At 31.2% G+C, this 8585-nt stretch overlaps 1 long non-coding RNA gene across 1 annotated transcript; it reads right to left on the bottom strand.

Moving 5' to 3' along the window:
• Positions 1-6808: 6808 nt before the first annotated feature.
• On the bottom strand, positions 6809-8071 carry LOC123228349. Its single transcript, XR_006504668.1, has 3 exons — positions 7858-8071; positions 7467-7760; positions 6809-7329 (listed from the first exon to the last, which is right to left on the bottom strand). It is a non-coding gene; the product is annotated as an uncharacterized LOC123228349 (long non-coding RNA).
• Between the last annotated feature and the right edge of the window lie 514 nt (positions 8072-8585).

Raw genomic sequence — 8585 nt, 5'->3', positions numbered from 1 at the left:
AACACAAGTCGATATATCATAAAACAGTGAAATTCAAAAAAACAAAACTGAAATTCGAATTCTAAAAGTTGAATGGCAATAATCAAAAAATTCTTTGAAAATCTGAAAAATATGAATCGATATATCCTAAAATGGTGAAATTTGAAAAAACAAAACTGAAATTCGAATTCTAAAAGTTGAAATACCCTAGAATGGCAATAATCGAAAAATTCTTCAAAAATCTGAAAAATACGAGTCGATATATCCTAAAACGGTGAAATTAAAAAAAACGAAATCGAAATTTGAATTCTAAAAGTTAAAATACCCTAGAATGGCAAAAATCGAAAAATTCTTCAGAAATCTGAAAAATACGAGTCGATATATCCTAAAACGGTTAAATTCAAAAAAACGAAACCGAAATTCGAATTCTAAAAGTTGAAATACCCTAGATTGACAAGAATAAAAAAATTCTTCGGAAATCTGAAAAATACGAATCGATATATCCTAAAACGGTGAAATTCGAAAAAACAAAATTGAAATTCGAATTCTAAAAGTTGAAATACCCTAGAATGACAACAATCAAAAAAATCTTCAGAAATTAATTTGAATTTAAATAATTTTTAAATCAATTTAATCTCAAATTTATTATAAAAACAAGTAAAAACTTTAACTTTTAACTTTTAAAAACTAGTTAAATAAGTGGTGAACTTTCATGTTAGGACCTTTTCTCAAATATTCAAAACTCCAAACCATTTAAAAACCAATTTTCTTATCGTGTTGCTTCATCTATAGAAAGGGTAATATTACGCCCCTTAACATTAATCACAATTAACATTGAACATCAATATAAAAACATTATGTTATTTTACCAGTTCATTAAATGTTACAAGTTTAGATTTCCTCATTGCAAGGGTCTTATTATTTGCTACTAGAAACATGTAATTCTGGAAATTTTATCAGGACTTTCATATAAGAAATGTAACTAACCCCTCAAGAAATCTAATCAATTTAACAATAGATCCATCACACAAAACTAAGATAATGAAAACTTTCTCTTGCCCTCTCTTAAAAAGATATCTAGTAAGTCTTACACCTCAAAAAACAAACATGATTTGAAACGCTAGATAAATTTCCCGAACAAGATGCTGTTGTGCTTATTTTACATTTCAATGAAGAAGCATAAGTATTCTTTTACCATGTAACAAATCCAAATTGAAACATCAAAAAACTCAAATATTTCAGAACATGTGTCTAGACTCATTTGATTCAGGATTACCCTTATGTCAACAAGTCATTAAGGGTATCTACTAAATCTAGTAGTGTGACCCTCGTGCTTTGATGTTAACACCTATAATAAGTGATCTTCTGTGTTATTTATCAACCATACCAGGTCCTTGTGCTCAAGAATGGCCTGTTGATGGTTCACTGTCTCATACAGTTTGCGCAGAGTGGGTAGTTCATTTTCACAAATACACTTTTCTTCATAATTATGTATTCTTACGAACTTATCCATTCCTTTATTACGGATTCAACATCAAGCACAGGTAAGATAATATGTATTTTGATGTGAAATATGTTAAGAACAGGATGCCTACATCCTGTTATGTTCCATATGAAACTCTAGCAGATAAAACAAAATTCAGTGTCTCAATTTCAGATTCAACATATCTATGAAGTCTCCTCAGGACAAAGCAACATACAATACTAATTGAAAAAAAAGAGGGTAAGAAAAATATACATACCTCTCGTTGCAGTGGCCATGTCCCTCTTGCTCTCCCTTAAAGCCTCTGAACAAACACATCAACAAACAAGAAAATTTTTACAATCAAAACCTTAATGTCAATTAGCTACTTTATTAAGAAACAGAGCATTGAAAAATAATAGCACAAATGTGAAGAAAATATAAACAATAAAAATTAAAAGGCCATAGCTTCTGCAAGCAAAAATTAAAAGAAAGAAATTATGTGGCTAAAAGAAGCTCCAGCCAGGTCATTGGGACTCCATTATTTTGGTAAAATTTAACAATTAACATTATCCTTATAAAATTGAATTTTGTTAGTTGTTATCGTACATGTTTAACTAGTCTGACAAGATAGTATGATTTCACATTGTACAGCTGTTTAGCTGAGCTAATGTTACTGGTCTCCCATGGATCTCCTGTGTAAGCAATGGGTAAGATTATAGTGCTGGCTTGGTAACATTCTGGTCAGATCTAACCATTTGGATACTTAATGGATTGGCTAATGCTGACCAAGCAATGTTACTAAGTCAGCAACATAGCAAATCCCTCAGAAACTATCATTTAAATTGTAGTAACAGTCACAAGGAATTCAAATCTCTAAAGGATTCGGAATGGAGCACAAGAGTTGTATAGGACCAGTAACTTAACCAGCCCAGCAATGAAGGATGAGTCCCTTTGAAAAACAGTGCACAAACTTTAAGAGCTAAATGGAAAGTTTTGAGGGCCAAACCTTGAAACTTTAAAAAGTGAAACATTTTTAAATATTCAAGTGTATGAGAATCAGGTAGAGATGAAGAGAGCACTATCAATTACTAGGGTAAATTCCCATAAGGGGGGTGAAATACTGCCATTGGACCATGATCCAGTCTTTGCTAACCTCCAATTAACGTTACCGGGAAGAAAGCATAAAGTGTCTCAGAAAGAAGAAACTTTTTGGAGTGAAACTTATTAAAATTGAAGCTTCAAAGAATCCGAGGAGACTCAATGTCCCCCATCAGACGATGATGATCCAAGGTTATCTAGTCTCCAGGTAACTTTACGGGGAAGGAAACATAGATTGTCTCACAATGCTAAAGCATTCTGGACCGTAAACTTGTTACTTATTGAAGCCAAACAGCATAAGAGTAAACTTTCAGATAATATGGGTACCCCCGGTAACGGTACCGGGGGATCAAATGCCCACGTAGAAAGACGATCTAAAGTTTTGGGGAGGAAAAATAAAGAAAACCCACAACGGCGAAGAATACTTAGGACTGAAAGAAAGCTTTGTTCATCAAAGAATGAACGAGAGAAAGATAGAAAAGAAAAAAAAAAAAAAGTTACCTTTAAGAGGTTTTCTTCCCTGAAAATGTTGATGGTTTTCTTCAAGATCTTCATCTTTCCAAAACGCTAACTTCCCTGCAAAGCAATGTCAAGTAATGCAGGACGGAGAGAAGGTGTGTGAAGTGAGATACGAAGAGTGTCCGGTTTTTCAAAAAGCCAAACGAAGAAAGAAGTAATAATATTTCGGGGAGCGTGATCTGCCCTACTGTTGTTTTACACGCGTATTCAACGGTATTGGTCTAACTAGCCGTTATAGTTTTTGTATTTACCTAAATAACCCTAGTTTTATTAAATAATATCTCTCACCGCCCCCACCACTCACTGGATCCAATTCCGGTTGATTTCCCACTGTATTAATTTTTATTATGATTATAAAAAAAAAAAAAGTAAAAATCTCTTTATAAAATTATTAAAATTCCTAATTTTTAATTATAATCACTGCCTACAAACTTGAACCCACAATTAGGTTTAGTTCGAATTCAACCAGCTCCATCTTGATAATTACTTGGACTCAATTAAATTTGAAGTAAGCAATCATGGTCATAATTATAAAAAGACCAAATGACTATTTCCCATCCAAGGTTTGATACAAATTTAATATTTTATTTATTAACTATCAAAAATTTAAATTTATATCTATAAACTGTTAAAATTAATAAAAATAATTAACTCTAAAAGTAAAATTATCATTTAACTAGTAATATATTAAAAATAATAAAATATTATCTATTTCTTTCTAAGTTAAGAAAATTAATAATTTTTTTCAAAATTAAATTTTAAAATCTTACATTTTTTCCTCTAGGGTTTTTCCCTTCCCTTTTTCGGCATGTTCCCCCTCCCACACCAAAGATACGCTAGAAAGTAGTAGAGGGAGAGCAAAACTACCAATTTTGGTGGTAGAAAAGGGGAGGGAGAAACCCTATGAGGGAAATGTAAGAGTGTAAAGTTTCATTCTAAGAAAATTGTTAGTTTTTTAAATATACGAAAAAAATAGATAATATTTTATTATTTTTAATATATTATTAATTAAATGATAATTTTACTTTTAAAGTTAATCATTTTTGTTATTTTTAATAGTTTATAGGTAAAAATTTAGATTTTTAATAGTTAACAGATAACAGATTGGGTTTGAATCAAACCTTGAGTGGAAATATGTCTTTTGGTCTTATGAAAAAATAAAAAACTCAAGCACAAGCCATGAAGGCTCAACTTAAGCTCAATTGAAAAAAAATTTAATTTAAAAAAATTATTTTTAAAATTTATGTATACTAATAAAAGAAAATATTAAAAATAATTAAATTTTGTTAAGGAACAAAGAAATTAAACTTATTTATAATATGTATCTTTTCAATAAACAGTTTTTTTTGAATTGATTGGAGCTTATTTATAGTATATAAAGTGAGTTATTAAATTTTTTTTCAATGTTCAAAAGGAAACTCTTAACAACTTTCTTTTTTATTTAATAAGAGAAACCTCATCTAAGTCGGAGCGTTATTAGAAAAATTTATTTCACCACTTAAACTACCTGTTCCAAGTTAATAATTTATTTTACTCATTATAAATAAGTTTAATAGTTTTTTTAACACAATTTAAGTTTTCTCAAATTTTTTTTATTTATGAATATATATTTTTAAATTAATCACTAACAAGCCTTAAATTGATAATTAAATTAAAAATATTATAATATTAAACCGAATTTGAATTTAATTCTTTCAAAATTTATTGAGTCAAACTTAAGATTAAACTCAACTTTGACTTTTTCAAGTCAAATCAAACTTAAACAAACTCAAAATTGAGTTAAATTCAGTTTGAATCCATATTTACAAATAATCGATCCCAAATCTAGTCAATTGAATTGCCAAAATCCATTTATATATTATACCAAATTGACCCAATATTAAAATGGTGTTCGCAATTCAAATTTGCGGTTCCTTCAACTATTGTGAATGGTATCCAACCACCATGTAACTAAATTTACTTTTATTTATATTATATTGTTATTTGAATTTTAAATTTATTTTTATTTATTATTTTATCTGTGGATCCATATTTGAGATTTATTTTATTTATGTTATATTGTTATTTGAAATTTGAATTTGGATGAAATTATTTTTAGAAAATTTTCCGTAGGTTTCACTACACAACCTCTTAGTTTATAAAATAACAATTTAACCCCTAATAAGAAAAAAGTAATAGAAAATGGGTAAATTACTTTTTTAAAAAAAGGAAAATACTGTTTGAAGAAATTTCATGATTAAATTTTGGGAAATTATAAAAAATAGGTAAAAGTAAGGGGGTTTAAACGAAATTACCCAAAAAATTCAGATTAAAGCAAAAATGTTTAACTTTTATGAAATGTCGAAACTGCCTATATATAAACCTAGCAAATTTCCCCTGTTCCCATTGTGAAATCACTGTTCAAAAACAGGGGAAAATTCGAAATTTTCCCCTGTCCCACTGTCATCGCACTGTCGGTCAAATTTCCGATGATTTTCGTGGTTTCCGATGATTTTCATGGTTTTCGATGATTTTCGTGGTTTCTGACAACCGAAAATGGCACAGCACGTTAGAATATCTTCCGTCATCTTGTTTGAATCAAGTTATTGTTCATATTATTAAAATTTGAGTGAGATTTTACGATTTAGGGTTTAGGGTTTCGATTTTGAACAATACTTGAAATATTTTGATTCTTGGTCGTTTTCGTTAAATTGGTTAAGAGGTTTTGTGTTATAGCCTGCGTAGATTTGAGATTTATTTGTGTTGAAATTGGAGGCCGAAACGATAAATTTTTGGTCAAAAATTCATTCCGAAGCTATCGACAGTCGATAGGGGGAACAGTGTTTCCCACTATCGACTGAATTCTCCCACTGTTGACAGTGGGTGGGTTAGGGGGTTAATTAGCCTTTTTCAAAAAATCGGGGAGCTGTGTGGGAGTCCTGAGTCCACTGTGGGGGTTTTTAAAATTCGCCACATCACAGTGGGCTATTACAGTGTATATCGTGTGTTGGGGGGAAATCTGCTTTTTTGAAACTGCAAGGGCGCTAAGGGACTAGAAAATTACTAAGGGGTCAGGGAAAATATTGGATCTGTTTGTAATTGGAATTTTTTTAGGGGGTAAATTGAAAATTTTCTTATATAGGGTTTCTTAACGTGTAGTTTTCAAATTTTATATCCGTTTTTTCTGATTTAGGGTTTTTCCATATGTAGTTTTCGAGTTTGAGATTCGATTTTTTCGAATTTTGTGTTTTTTCGGCTTATTTAACGATGTTTTTTTTTTTCGTTTTAAGATATATCGACTCGTATTTTTCAGATTTTCGAAGATTTTTTCGATTCTTGTCATTCTAGGGTATTTCGACTTTTAGAATTTGAATTTGAATTTCGTTTTTTTGAATTTCACAGTTTTAGGATATATCGACTCGTATTTTTCAGATTTTCAAAGAATTTTTCGATTCTTGTCATTCTAGGATATTTCAACTTTTAGAATTCAAATTTTAATTTCGTTTTTTTACTTAAACTGTTTTAAGATACCAAAATATTATTTTTTACCTATTGTCATTTCCTTTTTTATTGTTTTCTATTTTTCATCTTTTTATGTGCGCATGTGTATGATGTACTTTATAAAAAATTATTTCTGATTTGAGTGACGTTACTATCAAACGTTAGATGAAATAAAGAAATACTCAAACAACTCATTCTAACAAATATAAAATGAAGAAATAATTTGCACTAAAGTTATTATATCACATATCAATAAAATTACACATTTGAAACAATAATAAAAATACATCGGTTATATGTAACTGAAGTACAACAATGATGACTCATATAACTAACAAAAATGATTCCACCGAATTTCAAGATCTTATCTCTTTGTCTTTTTTAGATGAACACTGCGGAACGGAGTTCGGCACGGGTGCTGGGCTTTTACATTGGGTTCGTACGTGTCCTGGTTCATGGCAACAGCTACAAATCCTTGGTGTCACATTTTCTCCCTGCGAAGGACGTCGATTTTTGTTGGAGGGACGACCCGGACGACAACTATCGAGGAGGGGGGCAGAACAACCATTCCTTCTGGTGAGTGCAATCAATCAGATTGATTTCTAAGAGGATTTGACAGGTTCTTGATCGGAATACGTGAAAACTGAAACTTTCTACATATGCAGGACATTTCACTGAAGTCTACAATACCTATGAATCCACCAAAACCTCCAAATGTGATATCGAGTCTGTGTAATTGATCGAACCTCCAAACGTGCAGACTTTGATAGAGGACTACTGATCTTCTCCTACTCCCGAGGGGTGACAAAGTTAGGATATTCGTTTGTAATTTGAAAATACATTAACAACACATTTGGCAATATCCAAAACTAAGGGAAAAAGAACACGAGAAAAAATATGTAATTAATAATGATTTGATACTTACTTGCATGGTTTCTTCTCTCGTAAAACCATCGCTGCATGGTACCACGGATGAACTCTAGGAGCATTGTGATGGGTAGGCCTCGTGCATGTCTAACAAGGGCATTAAATGACTCAGCAATATTAGTGGTCATGATGTTGTAACGATACCCCGAAAAGTACGCTCTACTCCAACGCTCAAATCCGATATCACGTAGATAAACTCCAGCTTGAGGGTTCATTGAGTCAAGGGATTGTATCATTGCCCCAAATTCTGATTTTGTGTATGATTTTGCGGCTTCCAATATGCCCCCGCAACCTGTAAGATGGAAAAAAATTATGATAACTTATTATAATTAAAATATATGAAAAGGATAAATTGTTACAATTTTAATTACTTGTTTAAAACACTATACCTTTGAGTCTCGTTTATACTTTGTCCGCATGTTACACATAAGATGATGACAACAACATCCATGATGAACATCTGGAAAGACTTCAGCCATTGTCGATCTTAGATTATTGCCAACTCAGATATTCTCTAAATACATGAATGGAACATTCTAATGCCATGAAAAAATTCTTAAATCGATGGTCATCATCCATTTCAATAGCAGTAACGGTCCTCGGATTAGTACGCTGTAGATTGTAGCAATAATCTGATAAAAACATAAATGATTTATCTGGTGAACCCTTCAATGAATTTATAGCCCAATTTCTTGCCCACCAAGCCTCTGAGTATAAAATATCAATTATCAATTTTATATCAGTCGACGATGTCAACAATTATTTCCTTAGGCCGATAAATTCGATCAATCATCACAAACTTTGATCTCATTAATTGACCTAAAGCTCGGGCCCCAACTTGTTTGTGATGTGGCATAATTTGATCAACTGAATATGTGTGGGTAGGATTCATAAAGTTGATCCCCCAGACTTCACTGACTGTGGACATGGTTGCATGTATATACCACTCACAATTTTCAGTCTTGCAGTTAATTTTCCACCGTTTCTTGTCAGATTTTTTACACCAAATTGAAATCTTTTAAGTAAAGCAAATTACTTCATAGCGTCTTTCAATTGGATTTTATTACGAAAAATATCACCAACCTTTACACCATTCTCCTCTCAGATCAATCTAGAA

This window comes from Mangifera indica, chromosome 10, assembly GCF_011075055.1.
Source record: "Mangifera indica cultivar Alphonso chromosome 10, CATAS_Mindica_2.1, whole genome shotgun sequence".
Taxonomy (NCBI): Eukaryota; Viridiplantae; Streptophyta; class Magnoliopsida; order Sapindales; family Anacardiaceae; genus Mangifera; species Mangifera indica.
The sequence above is the reverse complement of the archived record's forward strand: the minus strand, read 5'-3'. Positions and strand labels throughout refer to the sequence as shown.